This window comes from Aquarana catesbeiana, linkage group LG05 (genome assembly GCF_042186555.1).
Source record: "Aquarana catesbeiana isolate 2022-GZ linkage group LG05, ASM4218655v1, whole genome shotgun sequence".
NCBI classification, from domain to species: domain Eukaryota; kingdom Metazoa; phylum Chordata; class Amphibia; order Anura; family Ranidae; genus Aquarana; species Aquarana catesbeiana.
In genome coordinates this window covers 284,687,743-284,700,627 of record NC_133328.1, presented here as the reverse complement: position 1 = coordinate 284,700,627, position 12,885 = coordinate 284,687,743, and positions in this window count along the sequence as shown.

Here is a 12,885-nt window from a genome sequence, read left to right as displayed (position 1 = left end):
GGGAACAGATTAGACAAGTTGCTAGAGTTTTGGGAGAGGAATGTTGTCCCATTCTTACCTGATATAGGATTCTGACTGCTCAACAGTCCTGTCTTTGTCGTATTTTTAATTTCAAGATGTACCAAATATTTTCAGTTGGTGAACAGTCTGGACTTCAGGCAGGCCAGTTAAGCACCCAGACTCTTCTGCTATCAAGCCATGCTGTTCTTATAGATGCAGTATGCAGGTTAGCAGTGTTCTGCTGAAATATTCTAGGCCCTCCCTGAAAAAAAAAACATTGTCTGGGTAGGAGCATATGCAGCTCTAAAACCTGGAGCATTGATGCTTCCTATTCCAAATATGCAAACTGCCCACTCCATATGCACTAATTCACCCCCATACCATCAGAAATGCAGGTTTTTAAACTGAGCCTGATAACAAGCCAAAAGGTCCTTCTTCTCTTTAGTCCATAGGAACCCAACAAATTTTAATTCATCTGACAGTTTTCCACTTTGCAACAGACAGACAATGGCGTTTCTGGACCATGTTCAGATATGGGTTCTTCATTGCATGATAGAGCTTTACCTTGCATTTTTGGATGGCACGGCAAACTATGTTCACAGGCAAATTTTTAGAAGTATTTCTGAGCGCATGCAGTGATGACCTTCACAGAATCATGCCTGTTTTTAATGTAGTGCTGTCTGAGGGCCTAAAGACCACCAATATCCAATATTGCATTTCAATCTTATCTCTTCCATTCAGATATTTTTTCAGATTCTTGGAAACTTTTGATAATATTATGTACTGTACATGATGATATATGTAAAGTCTTTGCAATTTTACTTTGAGGAACATTATTTCTGATTTTTTTTATCATTGGTGAACCTGTGCCCATCTTTACTTCTGATACACTCTGACTTTCTAAGATACTCTTTTAATACCCAATCATGTTACTGACCTGTTGCCAATTAACAAATTAGTTGAAAAATGTTCTTCCAGCTCTGCCCTGTCGTTTTTGCCCCAACTTTTTTGAGATGTGTTACTGTCATAAATTTCAAAATGACCATATTTTTTTCTTAAAATGGTAAATTTTCTCAGTTTAAACATTTGATATGTTTTCTATTTTCTATTGTGAATAAAATATGGGTTTTGGGGAATTGCAAATCATTGCATTCTGTTTTTATGTAGATTTTACACAGCTTCCCAACTTTATTGAAATTTGAGTCTCACATATTTTCTTATGATATTTACAGTAGGTAATTACTGCATTTGCACTGTTTACTGGAAATGTGGTATTTAACTGTAATGAACTGACATCTAATGTAATGAACTGTATAAAACACAAATATTACATAAGATGAACATTCTCCAGTGCTGCAGAGTTCTAATAACTCCCAGTTTATGTTTCTGTGGCTGGTGGGAGTCATAAAGCAGATACCAGTCTGTGTGGATAGATTCCATGTAGAAAACAATAACCAAGTCACACTCACTTTCACATGTAACACATTTCCACTCTAATGATTTGACAACAAATTGCACCTTGCAATGTGAATCAAAGAGTTATTAAACTTTGAATTATCTCAGGTGCAGCTAGCATCTTTAACAAAGGAGCACAGTGAGACTAGCAGTCAGATGCAGTTGTGCCTTTGTTCTCCCTCTGCAGATATACAGTTATCTGTAGGCACAGGCAAACTCACAGGGCAGGAAGTTAGGTGAAATTGAAGGGCTAATTCACATTCACAGTGGGGTGACAGGCATTTTACTGCTTTGCAAAACACATGTCATTGCAAGGAAAGACAGAAAACAATTGTTTCCTATGTGTCCTATTTACACTGCAATGCAGGCCAGAGTTGTGTGTGATGCATTGAATCGCACAACCAGACTGCCTCCTATCGCATTTGGGAAGAAACAGCAGCCAGAGAGGTAAAATGTTTCGGCAGTTGTATGTTCCTGTGTGGATACAAAAGGTATAGTTTTCAGAGTACTACTTTTTAATGTCCCTTATAAAAAAGAAAATCTTATTTTTTGAGTTAGAGTCTGCATTATGTAGACATAACAAAAAATGTACCCCAGAAAGGATATGAAGAAGTAAGCTTCAAGGAACCACAAAGAGCCACACAACTGCTGTTTTCAACACAGATAAAGCAAAATATCATAGATACATTTTATTCCAACCTGGAAAAAAAATCTTATTCAGGCTTGTTGCTCATCACAGGGCAGTGTAAAGAAATTATCATTTTTTGGAGTAGAGCTTGGGGACTAATGAAAATATTTATCCAGGCAAGTTTTGGTGAGGTGAGTTTAAGGGAACCTAAGGATCTCCAATAAGCCAGTGCAAACACAGTAGTGCCTTTATAATACAGAATGCATTTGTATGTCATAGCTTGTTTTACAATCCAATAAAAGGATAGTGGACAAATCCATGTAAATAACTCCTTTATAACAATAAGTATATGTTCAGTAAACCAGTGGTTCTGAATTTACATCTGGCTACAATGGGTACAATATTCTGAATCAATATATGTCATATATAACTAAAAATTTGCACATGCACACTGAATGTGAAGCAGCATTTGTTACACAGGAGTATGTATGCCTCTGTATTTATAATAGGGCCCACAACTAGTGCCTGTAAACACAACTTTCTAAGCTGCTAGATCTGGTATGTTGCAAAAGCTAGCTTCTTGTTACATATCCACATATTGTACCAGTCACTAATGCTGCAATAGCATTTGAATTGTGGGACATTGTGCCTACTATTTTTAAAGGTGTATATACTATTTAATGCCAATACTTTAGGTATAGAAAATAAAATGTTTTTCTAGTCATACTAACAGTTGCCTAATGACAGTAGATAGAAAACCCTTCAGAACATTTTATTCCTCACAGCTGCCATAATAGCTAAATACTAAAGCCTTCTATTGGTCTCTGGTTTAATCACTGTTTTCATAACCCTTTCCTTAACTTTCTTTAGGCTTCGAAAACTGTTAGCCGACTCAATAGAGCTACTCAGAAAGTTATCAAAGCCTCTTAATTTCTGAGCAAGAGGTTATTTAACAGATTAAAGGAGCCTATGTCTAAAGAAAATCTCTTGAGTATGTGAAAGGTGCAGTTTATAAAAGGAAAAATCCACACAAGCCAGATTGTGTTTAATCACTGAAATAATGAATACAATGTGCTAATTATTTATCTATGTTTACTTTTTAAAAAACAAATTCTACTTTTTTTTATAAGATTTGGAAGAAATGTTTCTTTATTGGAACAAATAAACCATGTTTTCAAATGTTTTTGCCTTCCTCTTGATCAGCTGTGGGTTTAAGGTCCTGAGGATAAAAAAATTTAATATATTTTTGTCTTTTGTTTGAACATGGACATGTGTCTTTTTTAGCATAGTAACCATAAAATTCTTTAGATATTGTTGTATGCTCTTCAAAAATTACTGATCAGAAATGATGACAGATTTAGCATTACAAATAGATGGCGCTGCTCAGATAGTCATTGCATTATAAAACATTTTTTAATGCACAGTGTACAGAATAAAAATACATTAATAGCATGTGTCCTAGATAGCACTAGAACCTAGTAACATAGGCTCATCTTTTTTATTATACAAAAAAAGTAGGCTGGAAGTATGTAGTATGTAAGCACTATTGGATTACAGTAACAGATCATGCAGATTACTAATAAAATTACTTTTTGATAATTCAGTTGTCTCCACTCATCATTTTAAATGTTTATAAAATTGTTTTACTGTTATTTTCACATATATTAGGCCCAGTCTTTTCCTGGTTTCTTCAAAATTTTTATCTTCAACTTTCTAATCTTGTCTATGGATGAATGAATAAATACCTGACCTGACAAGGGAATGCATTTTTTAAGTTTCTTTATGTAAAACAATCAATAACACTTTGCACCTAATCTTTATTCCAGCTTTTAGGCTTTTGAATGCACCATTTGCTTCCTTTTATCACAAAACCAAAAAGAATTGCTAAGTGCAATAAAAAAACAATAGCATGTTATACAGCATATATTTATATAATGATGTAGAAAACTTCATGGTTTATCAACTGCAAGGTAAAAGTTGTAGAATGTTAAGTTTTAACGATTTTGTTGCCACAGCATTTTTCCATTTTTCATGCACATCAGCGCTTGAAGTATTTACCAAGGAACCTCCAAAACATATCTTTCTAAAGTAGAACATCTACAGAATAAAAATACAGCATTCCAATTTTCAGTAGGTAAAGATCACAAAATAATTGCCAAGATTTCAATTAAATATAAGAGATGAAGCTGTGTTAAGTTAACAAACAGCAAACACATACAGTGCCTTGAAAAAGTATTCATACCCCTTGACATTTTCCACATTTTGTCATGTAACGTAAATGTTTTTTATTGGGTTTTTATGTGATAGACCAACACAAATTGGCACATAATTGTGAAGTGGAAGGAAAATATTACATGGTTTTCAACATTTTATTACAAATAAATATGTGAAAAGTGTGTGTGTGTGGGGGGCATTTGTATTCAGCCCCGTGAGTCAATACTTTGTAGAACCACCTTTCACTGCAATTACAGCTGCAAGTCTTTTTGGGGATGTCTCTACCAGTTTTGCACATCTAGAGAGTAACATTTTTGCCCATTCTTCTTTGCAAAATAGCTCATGTTCTGTCAGATTGGATGGAGAGGCTCTGTGAACAGCAATTTGTACCACAGATTCTCAATTGGATTTAGGACTCGATTTTTTCTGGGCCATTCTAACACATGAATATGCTTTGATCTAAACCATTCCATTGTAGCTCTGTCTGTATGTATAGGGTCGTTGTCCTGCAGGAAGGTGAACCTCCGCCCCAGTCTCAAGTCTTTTGCAGACTCTAACAGGTTTTCTTCTATGATTGCCCTGTATTTGGCTCAATCCATCTTCCCATCAATTCTGACCAGCTTTCCTGTCCTTGCTGAAGAAAAACATCGCCACAACATGATGCTGCCACCACCATGTTTCACAGTGGGAATGGTGTGTTCAGGGTGATGTGCAGTGTTAGTTTTCCACCACACATAGAATTTTGCTTTTAGGCCAAAGAGTTCAATTTTGGTCTCACCTAGCCAGAGCACCTTCTTCCACATGTTTGCTGTGTCTCCCACGTGGCTTCTCGCAAACTTCAAATGGAACTTCTTATGGCTTTCTTTCAACAATGGCTTTCTTCTTGTCACTCTTCCATAAAGGCCAGATTTGTGGAGTGCACAACTAATATTTGTCCTCTGGACAGATTCTTTCACCTGAGCTGTGGATCTCTGCAGCTCCTCCAGAGTTACCATGGAACTCTTGGCTGCTTCTCTGATTAATGCTCTCCTTGTCTGGCCTGTCAGTTTAGGTGGATGTCCATGTCTTGGTATGTTTGCAGTTGTGCTATACTCTCCACAACCTTATGCATCTAATTGAAAAGATTGTTCTGTTAGAATATGAGATGGTATCAGATATGATTTATATGGCTATGTGTTGTATCTTGTTACATGTCTTTTTCTTAAGTACAAAAATAAAAATTGTTTGTAAACAAAAAAAACTTCTCCACAACTTTATCCCTGACCTGTCTGGTGTGTTCCTTGGCCTTCATGATGCTGTTTGTTCACTAAGGTTCTCTAACAAATCTCTGAGGGCTTCAAAGAACAGCTGTATTTATACTAAGAATAAATTACATACAGGTGGACTCGATTTACTAATTAGGTGACTTCTGAAGGCAATTGGTTTCACTAGATTTTTTTTTAGTTAGCAGTATCAGAGTAATAGGGGATGAATTCAAATGCACGCCACATTTTTCACATATTTATTTGTAAAACATTTTGAAAACCATTTATCATTTTCTTTCCACTTCACAATTATGTGCCATTTTGTGATGGTCTATCATATAAAATCCCAATAAAATACATTTTTCGTTGTAACATGACAATTTGTGTAACATTTCAAGGGGTATGAATACTTTTTCAAGGCAGTGTACCAAACACATGGTTTAAAATAATGAAGATAAGTAAAACTGTAAATAGGTGTCACAATTCATTTATTTTTGTATTTGGATTCAACAAAAGAATGAACATCAATGCTAATAGCATTACAATACATACATGAAGGCATTTGATTTCAACGCCATGGCTGGAGTAAGCTGCAAAGGGTAGATCTCAGAAACTTTCTGACCATACACTATTTTAGACACAAGTATCTCTATTCAAAAGTGACAATCCAGTTGATAGCAATCTCTAGTTGTATACTTGCCTTTCCCTCATATTCTGTACAGCTTCCCCCCTTTATTTAACATTAATCTGAAGTTTTCCACTTTAACAATAAAAAAAATAAAAAACGTTAACAAATCTATTGGGGTGCAAACCCTGTTTGAAGGTCAAATGCAGGTCAGTAGGAGGTCAACTGCAATCCAATGCACCTGTCAATGCATTCTGAATCTTCTCAGAAGCATCTCAAACTGATGCCATCAACAAAAACCTGTCAACACAAGCCAAAAGTCAGTTCTACTTTCTAAGAAACAACACTACATTTGCACGTTGAGAGAAACATAAGCTACAGTATACTATTGAGTCCTAGGTGTCAATATGCAGAGTGGGGGGGTGGATTCTACAATAACTATTTCTTGTTTGGATAAAACTGGCTCTGAGGAAATTGTGTGCACCACAAAGTACACAGCAACTATGGTCGACACTCCTTTAAGCCCAAGTAGTGTGTCAAAGACATTCTAAACCAGTCGGTGAGCTCTGGGCTTCTGCAGAAAGGAAGTGAGCTTGTTTAAAGCAAATCTAGCGCTCATCTTTAAAACATTTGAGTAAAAAAAAATTGCCTGAGTGACATAGGGGTTGCCATTGCCAATCCTTTTTTAAAGATGCTGGTTGTCTGTCCTCAGGCACTGGATTCAATAAGGTTTAAGTCACTGATCTTGAACAAACATGCATATCTGTAAAGTCAGACATTCTTTTTGCATGTGTGTTCCAGGTAAGTGACAAAAAGTATTAAAGCAAGAAGGTAAACATAACAGCTAGGAAACTAGAATCTGCAGAATGAGATGTAACAATAGTACCTTCCATGTTTCCCAGGAAAGGTTTCCCATAGCGTAGTATACCATAGCAAATCTATAAAGTAATTACATTACAAATTATATGAACTTTATATACCCGCAGGGCAGTGTCCTCCAAATCAGCTGGTGATTCTGTACTTTTTTGACAATATCTTATCATCATGTGACCAACAGGTGTTAATGCAATCAGGAAATGATGAAATTTAACCAGTTCCTGCCCAGCCAATAGTAGATCAATGGCCGGCGGTAGTTTTGTTTTCCTGAGTGGAAGTCATATAATGTCCTTCAGGATGCTGTCACTAGTGCGTGCCTCCGGGGGAGCGCAACACAGTGATTGGTGGTGAGCTGTGTTCCCAGGAAACAGCCCATCCCCAATCAGGGTAAAGGGTCAATGAAATTTGCTTTTTACAACGTTATCAGTTGTGTCCGATCACAGTCGATCACAAGTGTAAACATACAGTGGCTGCTTGCTGTTTCTGGCTTCTTCTCCTCACACAACAATGTGTGAGGAGAAGTTTGGAGGAACAGTGAGTTAACCCTTTGACACACACAGTACAGTGCACGACATGTCCCCCCAATAAAGAGAACCGGTCATGCAGCCCTATCAGTGGATCTGTTATACAGCTTCATCAATGGATCTGTCACACGGTCCATCAGTGGATCTGTCATAGGGCCCATCAGTGGATCTGTCATAGCTCCCATCAGTGAATCTGTCATACGGCCCTTCAGTGGCTCTGTAATAGAGCTCATCAGTGGTTCTCTCTTATAGCCCATCAGTGGATCTGCCATACAGTCCATCAGTGGATCTGCCATACAGTCCATCAGTGGACCTGTCATACAGCCCATCATTGTTTCTTTCATACAGCTCATTAGTGGTTCTGTCAGACAGCCCATCAGTAGTTCTGTCATACAGCGCATCAGTGGTTCTGTCATATAGCCCTTCAGTGGTTCTGCCATACAGCCCATCAGTGGTTCTGTCATACACTCTGTCAGTTGTTCTGTCATACAGCCCATCAGTGGTTCTGTCATACAGCTCATTAGTGGTTCTGTCATAGAGCCCATCAGTGGATGTGTCAGGACAACCCCTTAGTGCCACCATCAGTGGATCTGTCAGTGCAGCCTATTAGTGCCGCCATCAGTGGATCTGTCAGCACAGCCCATTAGTACAGCCTAATCAGTGTAACCCTTCACAGAGAAAACATCACTGCCGCCCATCAGCAGCGTACCCATCACAGCTGCACATCAGCCACCATGTCCAAAAAATATTTTACTTGTAAGGAGGCATATACAATCCTTAGTATGTCCAATGATGAGAGCAGCGGGGAGCTCTCACCATCCGATTCTAAATCGGAATACGAGCCAGAAGAAAATAGTGGATCGGGGACTGAAACGGAGGAGGAAACAGTCCCTCCCAAAAGAATAGGAAGATCAGAAGACCAGGCAATAAACAACAGCACCACACACCCCGACGGCACCAACACCAACAGTGCTAGACCCCAGGAGGAATTTCAGCGATAACTCACAGTGCCCTGCCCGAGGTCATCCCAACTTTGATAAACTATAAAAAATTTGCCCCTAATTGATTATTTTCTAAGAGGTTTGCTGAAATTTATGTCCCTGACCAGAACATCTCTGTGGAAGAATCCCTGGTCCATTTCACAGGCCGGCTGGGATTCAAGCACTACATTTCCAGTAAGAAGTCAAGGTATGGATTGAAGCTCAACAAGCTCTGTGAAAGCACCACTTTATGTGTGCATGCCTTCTGCATGTACGAAGGCAGAGACTCCCAGCTCCAGTCCCCTGAGTTACATAGTCAAGTTGAAAAAAGACACAAGTCCATCTAGTTCAAACAAAGAAAAAAAACAACCTTACAATCCCATATACACAATCCTATACCCGCAGTTGATCCAGAGGAAGGTGAAAAACCCCAGCAAAGCATGATCCAATTTGCTACAGCAGGGGAAAAAAAATTCCTTCCTCATCCCCGAGAAGCAATCGGATATTCCCTGGATCAACTTTAGCTATAAATGTTAGTAGCCAGTTATATTATGTACACCTAGGAAAAAATCCAGGACTTTTTTTAAAGCAATCTACTGAGCTGGCCAGAACCACCTCTGGAGGGAGTCTAATCCACATTTTCACAGCTCTTACTGTGAAGAAACCTTTCCATATTTGGAGATGAAATCTCTTTTCCTCTAGACGTAAAAAGTGCCCCCTTCTCCTCTGTGATGACCTTAAAGTGAATAACTCAACACCAAGTTCACTGTATGGACCCCTTATGTATTTGTACATGTTGATCACACCCCCCCCCCCTTAATCTCCTCTTCTCAAAAGAGAATACATTCAGTTCCTCTAATCTTTCCTCATAACTGAGCTCCTCCATGCCTCTTATTAGTTTGGTTGCCCTTCTCTGCACTTTCTCCAGTTCCCCAATATCCTTCTTGAGAACTGGTGCTCAAAACAGAACTGCATATTCGAGATGAGGTCTTACTAATGATTTGTACAGGGGCAAAATGATATCTCTCTACATACAAGAAAGGTATTTGCTCGCTTTGGAAACCACAGCTTGACATTGCATGCTATTATTAAGCTATAATTGTCACGTACCTGACGGATGAGCCTGACGAGGGCCACTGATGATGTAACAGTGGCCGCAAGAGCTTGGCAGTGTATGGGGGCCTGGATCGTCTTCTGTGCAGCAGATGTGTCACCAGGGTGGACCCGCAGGTTAACAGCAGGTGTAGTCGGTTCAGCTGATGCAGACAGGAAACAGGAGCAGGAAGCTGGTATGTGCAGAGCTGAAGAGACACTGAATGCGTTGTCAAACAAGCCGGATTTGGTAACAGACGATCAAGCAGACAAAAATGACAGGCAGAGAATGGCCAGGATGCAGGCAAGGTTCAGCAACAGGATATCAAACAGTGGAGAGGTAAACATCAGCAAGGCAAGCTGGGATCAGGATAACAGAGAGCAAACATAGTCAGAACAAGCAGGGTTAAACACAGGAATCAGATCAGGATCTCAGGAACAGATTTTCACAGGTACAAACTGCAGATCAGACAGCAACGTCTCTGTGCAGGTAAGTTATTTAAATTGGAAGTATTTGGCGCCAGTCTTACTGACGCCAAATACACCTGGCATATATCTGATTCCTTCTTTTCCTACAGTCCACGATTGCTTCTACCTCATATTCTTCTTTACCATCTATGGTCACAGGTTCTGGCGGTCTGGATACTCTGTCTGGAAAGGAATCAGGCACTGCGAGGTTTCAAGAGAGAGACATGGAAGGCAGGGTGTATTTTGAATGACTCTGGTAGAGACAGTTCATAAGCAACTTAATTTAGTTTGTTCTTGATTGGGAATGGTCCCACAAATGTAGGTGTCAGCTTTTTTGAGGGATATGCTAGCCTGAGATTTGCAGACAGTCATACCTGGTCTCCAGGGTGGAGAATCAGTTCTCCCCTTCTTTTCTTGTCAAAGGCCTATTTGTTAGCTGTTTGTGCCTTGGTGATCGCTTCTTGTAGCAACTTACTATTGCGGTTAAGGAAATCCACAATGTCTTGGACAGCATGAACCGTGACCTCTGAAACAAAGTCATGTAAGAAAGAGGGGTGGAAACCATAATTAGCAAAGAAGGGTGACTGACCTGTAGCAGAGTGGCTGGCATTATTGTAGGCGAATTCCGGCAGTGGCAGCAGTGACACCCGGTCATCCTGGATGAAAGTGGTGAAGCAGCAGATGTACTGCTCCAGCATCTGGTTGGTCTTCTCCGTTTGCTCATTGGTTTGGGGGTGGTAGGCAGAGGATAAAGACCTTTCGATTTTAAGGACTTCACACAGAGCTTTCCAAAATTGGGAAGTAAACTGGACCCCAATTGGAGACTATGTTTGTAGGGACTCCATGAAGCCTCACAATATCCCTGATAAACACCTGGGCCATCTCCATGGCCAAGGGTGTATTCTTCAGAGGCAGGTAGTGAGCTATTTTAGTCAGACGGTTTACCACCACGAAGATGGCCGTGCACCCTTCCAGTGGTGGGAGTTCCACAATAAACTCCATGGCGATCAATCCCCATGGCCTGTTAGGGACTGGTAGTGGTCGGAATAGACCCCAGGTTCGATTTTTGATGCTCTTGTTCTGGGTGCAGGTTGTACAGGAATTTACATACCTTTTACAGGTTTCTTCCAGGTCTGGCACCAGAACGTGCATTTCAGGAGATTGTGCATCTTGTGGACTCCAAAATGACCTGCTAGAGGATGATCATGACACAGACCCAAAATGGTTATGCATACATTTTCAGGAGCAAATATTTTGTTTTCATTCCAAAGTAATCCTTTCCATAATGTCAGCGTAACTCCTGGGGGGCTATGAACATCTAATCAGGCCTGCTTTATTCGGGTGAGAAGGTCGTTCTGTAAAAGATAAAAGTTACATTCAGACAAGATTGTATCTGGTTCAGGTAGTTCCTTGGGGTCATTGAACATGCAGGAGAGTGCATTGGTTTTCACATTCTTCGAGCTCCGGCCAATAGGTAATGTGGAAGATGAATCCGGAGAAGAATAAGGCGTGCTTGGCGCGGCTTTAAACATTTTGCAGTTCTCAAGTACTCTAGGTTCTTGTGGTCCGTATAGACCAATATGGGGTGCGCTGCTCCTTCTAAAAGGTATTTCCACTCTTCTAGAGCCATCTTTATGGCCAGCAATTCCTGGTCCCCGATGTCATAGTTCCTCTTGGCTGGAGAAAGCCTATGGGGGGAAAAAAAACTACGGGATGCATCATCTCTTTAGGGCCTTGGCTCTGGGAGATGACTTTGGATGGGTAGTCTTCTAGCACATATGGTAGAAACGGGCCTGGATGACTAAGGGCAGGTGCTGAAGTAAACAGTCTCTTTAAGGTATCAAAAGCAGCTTGTGTTTCTGATGTCCACTGGAGGTGGAGATTCTGATTAGTCAGCTGCATGATGGGGGTTATGATAGCGGGAAAAGCCTTGGATGAACGTCCTGTAGAAGTTGGCAAAACCTATGAAGCACTGTATCCCCTTCTTGTCAGTAGGTGCGGGCCAGTCCAGGATGGCAGAGACTTTTTGGGAGTCTATTTCGATCCCCTCAGGTGAGATTACTATCCCCAGGAATTGGATTCTGCACTGTTCAAATTCACACTTCTTACTTTAAGTGTACAGTCCATGTTGGTGAAGCCAAATTGTAGGCCCCCTGTAGATCCAATTTGGTGAAGATGGTTGCTGATCTTAGTCCCTGGAACATTTCAGGTACCAGAGGGAGAGGGTATTGATTTTTAACTGTTATCTTATTGAGTTCCCAGTAATCCACACAAGGATGTAGGGAGTGGTCTTTCTTTTTGACAAAGAATATCCCTGCTCCTGCTGGGGAAGTTGAAGGTCAAATGAACCCTTTTTTTAAGTTCTCCTGAATATATTCTTTTAGTGCCTCCTGTTCTTGCTCATCGAGGGGAAAGATCTTCTGAAAGGGATTTCAGCCCCAGGAGTGGTTCAAGCAGTCATATGGCCGATGTGGGGGAAGGATGTCAGCTCCTCGCTTAATAAAAATGTCCAGGAGCTCATGGTAGGGTTAAGGTATGGCTTATCGGAAGGAACTGAGGGCCTGGGTAGGCAATGTTCCTGGCAGTAGGCTGAGTCGAAGTGGATTCTCCCTGTGGCCTAATCAACTTGTGGTTTATGTGCCTGTAGCCAGGGTAGGCCCAGAATAACAGGAAACAGTGGGGATGAGATGGCGTCAAGTCTGAGAATCTCATTATGTTGTGTTGGGAGGTGGTCAACATGAGTATGTCTCTTGGGTTACAGGTCTGGACTTGATACATG